Genomic DNA, 9,067 nt, shown 5'->3' on the forward strand with positions numbered 1-9,067 from the left:
CCTACATTTCTCCGGGAGACTCTCGGTTTACTAAACTAGCAGGAGAGGCCCGTTTATCCCAATTCTCTGCGATGTGGGTTGAATGTTGCGTGTCCTGATGGACTTTCAGGTCAGGATCTAGTGTTTGGGACATAATCCCTCTCACGCTGAATCCCAACCTGGTGCTGTTAAGCTTTGCAGGTGAACACAATCCTGAGCTCTAAGGTCAAGCCAGAGGTTTGCTTCCCCATCCCGTACTGCCCTTGCCCACTCTTTAGTTCCCAGAGGCATCCTTTTATCATGTTCCTTTCTTTTAGGGAAAAATCAGGGTGGGGAGAGCTGGAGACCGCCCGGGCTGGCTCCTGTGATGGAAGAACCCAAGCGGCAGGAGCTTTGCGACTGCAGCTGCCCCTTCCTCTCCTGTTCTCAAACTCTTCCTCTCTGGAGGCCTCACCCCTCTCTGCCCTGGCTCCAGCAGCTGTTTCTTGCAAATCCAGCTGAGACAGCTGCTGGCCCCACCGTGCTAAATTTCCAGGGGCCCTGGAACCCCTTGGCTCTCTTGGTCCAAATGTAGGCAAATCTCAGGCGTCCACACAAGGCTGAGATTGTTCAGAAAGCACTTTACAAGGAATCTGGGGAGAGAGCCAAAAAAGTAAATTACAAAAGCAGAGAATCGGACAGCTTACAGAGCACAGAGTCCCTTCTCCCAGAAAAACTCAAGGCTAGTCCTGGACACGTTTGTTGCAAGAGTGCGTGAGGATGAACCGTGTGCGTGTGCAAGGGAAGATAAGCTCCGGCTCGTTGGGCACCCAGACCTCCTTGCTGCTCACTTGTCTTCCATTCTTTAGGACGTGGATACAGGACAAAGAGAGTCACACTTTAGTCCAAGGTAGAGGTTGACACCATCGCCAAGCATACTTGAGCTCCTAGGGGGCCTTCAGAACCTGCCTACCTGCTCTGCCTTCAGGTTGGGGCTCCCAAGCAGCCACCCAGGGTAAAGAAGGCATGCCTCTGTTGGACTTCTTCTAAGCCATCCCTTCCAGGGAGTGTGTCCCTGCTCCATCCACAGGCATACCATCTTCTTCCTCCAGGCCATTTCTACCCATTCCTTAAAGTTACCATCCTGGTCTCCTGTTCAAGGTGAAAGCTGATTGAGAAGATGATGACATCATCATGGAGGGGGCCTTTCTCCTGTGACCTCCCAGCCCTGACAAGCTACTTATTCCGATGCCTATCAGCCCGGTGGCCTGCCTGTCCTCTGTCGCTAGCGTGGGGCTGTGGTGACGTGGATATTTATCCACCAACAAGAAGGTAGAGGAGATGAAGCGTGTCCTAAACATGGCCTCCAGTTTCCAGCGTGGAGTTCCTCTCTACAGAGTTCCACTTCCATGGGTCCCCTCGCTTGGAAGAAATTTTCACTTGGCTGGTTCAGCGGCACCTCAGTGTCTATTGCCCAACTGAGCTTCAAGCACATTTATCATCTTACCACTGCCAGATCGATGGGATCGAATAGTCCAAGCACGGACTTCGAGTTCAAATCCTGGTTCTGCGAACGACTTGTGTTGGCTGAGTGACCTCAGGTGGTTCATTTAACTGACCTGCTTTCCTTCTAGAGGCCCCAGTGGCATGGTGGGCATATATGCATGTGGCTGCTCACCACAGGTGAACAATTCAAACCCACTAGTAGCTCTGCGGGAGACAGGTGAGACGTCCTGTTCCCATAAGACTTAACAGCCTTGGAAACCCAAAAGGGCAGTTGTATTCTGTCCTGTAGGGTCACTGAGAATCAGAATTGGCTCAAAGGGAGTGAGTTTGGAGTTGTTTATTTATGGATTGAGTTTGGAGTTTTAAAGCTTTCCCTCTGTGAAGTAGGAATAAGTATTTGCAGCTGCTTCTCAAGGTTGATGTGAAGAATTAATAAATTCACATCTGCAAAATCCTTAGTATTCGCCAGGCTTGAGGAGCCCTGATGGCAGTGGTCTGTCCTCTATTTCCTTTGACTTTCCTCTTGTCCCACTGTCATGCTCGGTCTTCATTCAGGTTTCAGTAATTCCTCTTGGTTGCACTGCCCTTGATCAAGCCCTACCAGGCACCCTACACCCTCCTCACCACAGATTTTAGATCACTTGTTGTTCCCTTGTCCCTGGGTAGTTTTTGTTGTTGTCTTTCAGTGTAAGATTTGTCATAGATTAAATTGGTTCCTTCTACCCTGCCCCGCCCGCTACCCCCCCTCCCCCCATGAAAGAAACATCTCAACTTGACTTGTGAGTGGTTTGGAAGGTATGTAATGATGTGACTTGACAGCTATATAGTAAGGTCATACCCCTCATGATGTGATAGAATGTGATAACCTGGTCAGATATCCGAGGGTTAGGTGGATGCCTTGGTTTGAAATCAGGAAAGTTGTGCATCGGTGTGGTATTCTTTCACCATGCTTACTCAATCTGTATGTTGAACACATAATCCTAGAAGCTGGACTATTGGGAGAGAATGGAGAAAGCTTCACTGACAGCCTGTTCTATGCAGACAACACAACCATGCTTCCTGAAAGTGAGGATTTGAAGCACTTGCTGATGAAGATCAAGGATTGTGGCTTTCAGTAGGGATTGCCATTCATTGTAAAGAAAACCAAAATCCTCACAACTGGACCAATGGGTAACATCATGATAAACAAACAAACAAAAGATTGAAATTGTCAAGGACTTTGTCTTGCTTGGATTCACCATCAGTGCTCATGGAAGCAACAATGAAGAGATCAAGCGACGCATTTCATTGAGTGAGTCTGCTGCACAAGACCTCTTTAAAGTGTTGAAGAGCAAGGGGACACTTGAGGGCTGAGGTGCGCATGACTTAAGTGATTTTTTCAATCACCTCGCATGCTTGTGAAGTTGAATGTGGGCACTGAAGAAGGGAGACCAAAGAAGAATCAATACATCTGATTTGAATCATGGTGGTGACGTAGAGTATTGAAGGCACTGTAACCTGCCAAAAGAACAGACAAATCTCTCTTGGAGAAGTACAGCCAGAATGCTCCTTAGAAGTAAGGATGGCAAGACTTCCTCTCGTGCGCTCTGGGAATGGTATCAGGAGAGAACAGCCCCTGGAAAGGGGCATCATATTGGTAAAGTAAAGGGACAGCAAAAAACGTAGAAGCCCCTCGACAAGAAGGATTGAGACCGAGGCTACAACAATGGGCTCAAACATAATAACCACTGTGCAGATGGTGCGGACCGGACGGTGTTCCGTTCTGCTGTGCTTAGGGTCGCTGTGGGTTGGATCCGACTCGCGGCAGCTAACAACTTAACCTTACTGAAGCCCTCATTTAAAAGGAGTTTCTTGGAGGGGTGGGCTGCCTCACCTTTTAGCTCACAAGAGAGGAGAGGAGAGAGAAGTGAGCAGATAGGAGGGCCCCCTTCAGGGCCCCATGCAGGAAGAGGAGCTGGGAGCAGAGTACGTCCTTTGGACCTGGAGTGTCTGTGCCGAGAACCTCCTAGACATAGGGGAAGCCTGCACACAAGGAAATCTCCAAGGGATTATGGGCCCACACGTGTTGGAAGGAGACAAGGACCTTACCAACAGAGAAAGCTTTCCTGTAGAGCCGGCGCCCTGAGTTAAGACTTCTAACCTAACTGTAAGCGAATACATTTCTGTTTGTGAAAGCCACCCATTTGTGGCAGTTCTATTTAGCAGAATGACATAAGGAAGACACGATAATAAAGCCTACACGTAGTGTATGTTTTAAAATTCCCTTTCCTATGTACAGACCAGCCCTCTAATGTCCTTCAAGACGACACTGTTTCCGGAAGCCTGAGTCCATGGAAGGATGGTGATTCCTACAGGAGTGTCCCGCGTCCATGTGACAGACTTCTCAGTATCAATTAAGACATTCATATCCCAATTTCAGGCATCAGCTTTTTAGCCTGATTAATAGGCTTTAGCCGCTAGGAGAAGGATCTGTTCCTGGTTGCACATAAAATGAGCTTTCTGAGCCCAGAAGGCTGAGTAAGGGTCAGACCTTGAACCTGAGAAAATTCACCAAGTTAATGGCTATTCCCAGAGAAACCTCCCAGGAGACAGCCTGCTCACCAGTTTTCCTATTGGGAATTGTTCTACAGGGGGCTCAAGGTTTCACATCCAGTAGGTGCTTAAGACCTATTTGTTTCGCCAGTGTGTGGGTGGGTGGACAGTTGAGTGGGTCACCGGAAATTGGCACCTCTTCTTAAAGCAGGAAAGAAGCGGTGGTGGCCTAGCAACCAGGGAATCTGCCTGGCAACAAGGGTGGAAGGCAGAGCCGGCTAGAATCACTTAGAGTGGCTGATGAAAAAGCAGATGGAAAAGAGACTTTTGGGATCTTGCCAGGGAAAGTCACGCCGGGGTCTCCAGCCAAAGGAAGTAAGGAGACCCGTGGGGATCAGGGGAGATGCGTGGGAAGCTGGGCAGGAAGAGTCAGAGAACTGGAAATGAGACAACCCCAAACTGGGAGGAGGAGGCCCTCCCGCCCCCCACCTTCCTGTACGAAGCCAAAAGAGCAGACACACTGGAAGAGTCCAGCACCCTTTCTGCGCACCAATTTGCCGGCAAACAACGGGATATACTTTCACGTGTGCTGTCAGGCTTGGAATCTGTTGCACTCAGAAAGCACCAGCCCCTCGCTGCGCCCAGGGGCCCATCCAGCCACTTTCCAACCGTCTGTCTGGGGCCAGGAACCATTTAAAGACCCAGGGCTGGCCTGGCGGGAATCCTTTCCCTTCTTCCTGTCGCAGGACCAGGGCTTGGGCACCCTCCTCCGGGGAACTTTCAAGACCCTCCCCTGAAGAGAAGGAAAAATGGTCCCCAGCCTTTGACCTGATTAATAATTAAAACTGCTGAGTGTGAGCTGCCCCTAACAGCGAGGTGCTCCACAACCCCTAGCAAACTTTAACAAATCACCAGCCCCCACCGGGGCCAGAGGACGCTGTTTTCACTAGACAACCCGACAATTAGCAGCTATTCAAATCCCCCTCCAGCCTCAGCATATTGGTTCTTCTTTGAAAGTGCCTGGCATGGGGTAGAATTTTTGGCCTTGAGTTTAGCACCACTGTGCATAAAATCAAAGCCAGGGAGCAGGCAGTTGAGAGAATGGGGCTATTTGGGGATTAGTGACTTTCAGAGCTCTGTGTTCTAATAGGTGGGGAGTGGTGGCTTAGGAATGTCCTCCAGGAGCACCCGGCAGTGAATCCTGGGACATGTCCTCACACTGAACTGGAAAGCAGTGAGTCCCTCCCCAGAGGGGGAAAATACAAAATGGCATGACATAAGGGCCACTCAGCTGCCCCCCCCCCCCCGTGGTAATCTGCCCTTTGTCACCGCTGTAGGCTGCCCTCAGCGTTTACCATCTCGGGGTTGCTTGTGAGACCCCAAGTTGGGCTCCAAGTTTCCTACCCCCAAAGAGCCAGGAATCTGTACGCCCCTCTTCCCGCAGGAGGGGACCACTCTGGAGGAACAGAGAGGAGAGCAGGGCCTAGATGGGAGAAGGGAGTAGGAGGGGCAGGCATCCAAACTGCTCATTTCCCCCTAGGAAGCATAAGGCCCAGCCACTCCGGTGGGTGAGCCAAGCTCATTGGTAATGGGTAATGCAGATTGCATCGCAGAGCCTTGCCTGCTTTCCAGGCGCATACTGAACTATATCACTCTTCTGGGGGTAAGGCACAGAAACCCAGGGTTTCTGATTGACCAGTGGGGAAGAGGGAGTTGGAGCCGGCCGGTCCTTGCTTCTCCACAATATTGGGCTGTATTCATCAAGAGATTTTATGTTTGTTTGTTTATTTGTAAAGGAGCAGGAAAATCGTGATGTCAGCAGCAGCCGCCAGCACTTCAAGATGGCAATAACCCTGCCTAGAAAGCACTAGAAAACTCAATGTTTCAGAGCTGGGAAAGGCAGATGACAGAGGTCCCCAGATGGGAACTTATCCAGCCTAGGCCCCCTGAAGGGGGCCAGTTCTGTGAGAGGGCGAATTTCCCCTTTATTTGTTTATTTTCTTTTAATTGAAGTGTAATGTACGCACAGTAATGTGGGTGACTCATAAGCCCCCCCCTGGTGAAATGAATGGATGCATTTGCATAATCACTACCCAGGTCAAAATGACCATGACCACCAGCCCCCAAGTGCCCCTTCACAGTCAATACAGACCCCTCTCTAAAAGAGGTACTCTTCTGCCCTATTCCTATCACTCAAGATAAGGCTTGCCCTTCATTGACCTTCATGTAAAGGAGACCTTGTAGTTTGTAGCTTTAGTGACCAGCTTCTTGTGCTCAGCATATGAGTAGTGTCTTTGAGATGTATCTCTGTTACTTTGGTTATTAATCGTTTGTTCTTTTTCATTGCTGTGTAGTATCCCGTTGTATAAATATACCACAGCTTGTTTCTCCACTCTGACATTTGCCACTTCCAGCTTTTGTCTATTATGTATAAAGCTGTTATGAATATTCTTGAAAATGCTTGTCTTTGGCTGAACACAGGCAGTCATTTCTGTTGGGTGGATACCCAAGAGTGGAATTGGTGGGTCGTTTATCTTTTTTAAAGCACAATAAGCTCTGTTCGAAGAGAGCAGGGACCATGTCTGTCTTATTCATTGCTCTCTCCCCAGAGTTGGTCACAAAGTGGGTATTCAATAAATATCTTTGGAAAGAATGAAAGAATATTGATGAAAATGTCAATTTTTCAAAAATTAATGTACAAATTTGATGCAATTCTAATTAGATAGTGAGAAAGTTTTGATTTGGGGATAAAATTGAATAAAATAATCGTGAGGTTGTGTAGAATAGTAAACACATTATAATTGCAAATAAAAATATGAAAAAGAAAAATAAAGAACAAGACTTATCTTACCAGATATCAGAATATACTCTAAAAACCACTATAATTAAATCAATTTGGTATTGGCAAGGGACTAGATGAATGAGTCAATGGAGTAAAATAGAGAATCTAGAAATAGATCATACATATGTATATATGTGTGTACATAAATTCATATATATACATATATATGAATTTACTATACTCCTATGACATAGTTGGTATTTCAATTCTGTGATAAAGGTTAGAGTGTTTAATAAGTGATGCCGAGACCACTCCATCTGAAAGAAAATAAAACTGAATCCCTATTTTATATCACATACAAATATAAACTCCAGTTATACAGACAAGTGTAAAAATTAAGACGATAACAATCTCAGAAAATTAGAAGGCTACAAGTTCAATATAGGGGCAGGAAAGGATTTTTAAACCAAGACTAAGACATCTAGAAGCTATTAAAATAATACACACATTTGGCCTTTAATAACAATTAAAAAAACTTTTTGTATGGCAAAAAATAAAGTCAACAGATAAATACTGGAATAGGGGGGAAATATTTGTAACTCACTGGACAACTACGTAAAAACAACAATCACAAAGCCTTTACAAAGGGACAAGAGGGAAACAACCCCAAAGAAAAGCTAGCAAAGGGCATCAGAAGGCCACCAAAGACTAAATCGTAATGGCTAAGGCCCTGGTGGCATGGTGGGTTTAAGGGCTGGGATGCTCAGAAACCCACGGGGGCTGATCTACCCTGTCCTATAAGGTCGCTATGAGCTGGAGTCCACTCGATGGTAATAAGTGACTAATGGGCCTAGGAAAATAATCTCCAAATAGTAGTCTTACAAAAGGTAGAAATGAAGAGAGAATGAAATGTTATTCTACCCCTTTCAGACTAGCGAAATGAAATGAGGATATGTCCCTTGCAGAGATGCAAGGAAAACGGTTCTCCCACTGTTTGCAAAAATGTCCATTTCTATCACCCTTTTTGAGAAACAATCTGGCAACAATATTGTGAAATTGAAAATATATATTCCTTTTGAGCTATGAATCCCACTCTTCTATCCCAGAGGAATGGCCTGGTGGTGCAGTGGTTAGGCAGTCAGATGCTCGCCCAAAGGGGAGTTTTTTTAATTCCCACGGTCACTCTGTGGAAGAAGGACTTGTCAATCTGCCCCTGTAAAGGTTGACCCACTGCCATCAAGCCCATTGCAACTCCTAGCGGCCCTCCATAGGGTTTCCAAGGCTGCAAATCTCTGTGGGAGCAGAGAGCCTCTGCTCCCTCCCGTGGAGTTGCTGGGGGGTTGAGCCTTGGAGTGAGCAGTCCAATGCTAACATAACAGCACCGACATAAAGATGATAGCCAAGAAAACCCAATGGGGCTGTCCTACTCTGTCACAAGGGACCACTGCGTTGAAAGCCACTCCAGGGCACCACCAGCAGCATCGTATGTACTAACCACTGTCCTCTCTTCCTCTCCCCACCAAAAAAGGGAATAAGCTAGACAACAAAGTCAAAGCCTATTCATAAAATGACATGGCAACATATGTACAAATATGCTTGATACAATTGTATGGAATGTTATGAGAGCTGTAAGAGCCCCCAATAAAATGGGTTTTTAAAGCCTAATAATAGAGATCAGCGGTGTGCTAGTTAATATTTAATGATTAGTTCACCAGGAGGAAAGCCTTCGTTTGTCCACTTGCAGATTTCCATGGTGCAATTACGCTCACTGGGCTTGATTCAAGCTTCCAGCCTGAAGGCTCTGAATGCCAGATTAAGAGATATGAGCAATCTCTAGAAAGCTGGGTGACTCCAACGTAACCCCAGCTTTAATAAATTATGAGTCAGAGCTGATGCAACGGTGTTGAGGAAAAAGAGAGTCAGAAAAATGTCTAAGATAATCATATTTTATATAACAGAAAAGTATATTTGAGTATTATATTTGAATATAATTATCTGACTCCACTTCAGTGTGCTCACGAATACCTTTCTAAGAATACACTTCATTGTGCTTATTGTGCGACCTATATGTGGACCAAGAGGCAGATGTTCAAACAGAACAAGGGTTTTAAATCAGGAAAGGTGGACAGCAGCACGGTATCCTTTCACCACACTTATTAAACCTGTATGCTGAGCACATATGCAAGGAATGGGTCTATCAGAAGAACCTGGACTATTTGAAAAATGGAGCAACAGCGTTGAAGGAAGGCTTGTTATGATATGCAGATGACACAATCTCATAAGCAAGGA

Source organism: Tenrec ecaudatus, chromosome 16 (genome assembly GCF_050624435.1).
Source record: "Tenrec ecaudatus isolate mTenEca1 chromosome 16, mTenEca1.hap1, whole genome shotgun sequence".
Lineage (NCBI taxonomy): Eukaryota > Metazoa > Chordata > Mammalia > Afrosoricida > Tenrecidae > Tenrec > Tenrec ecaudatus.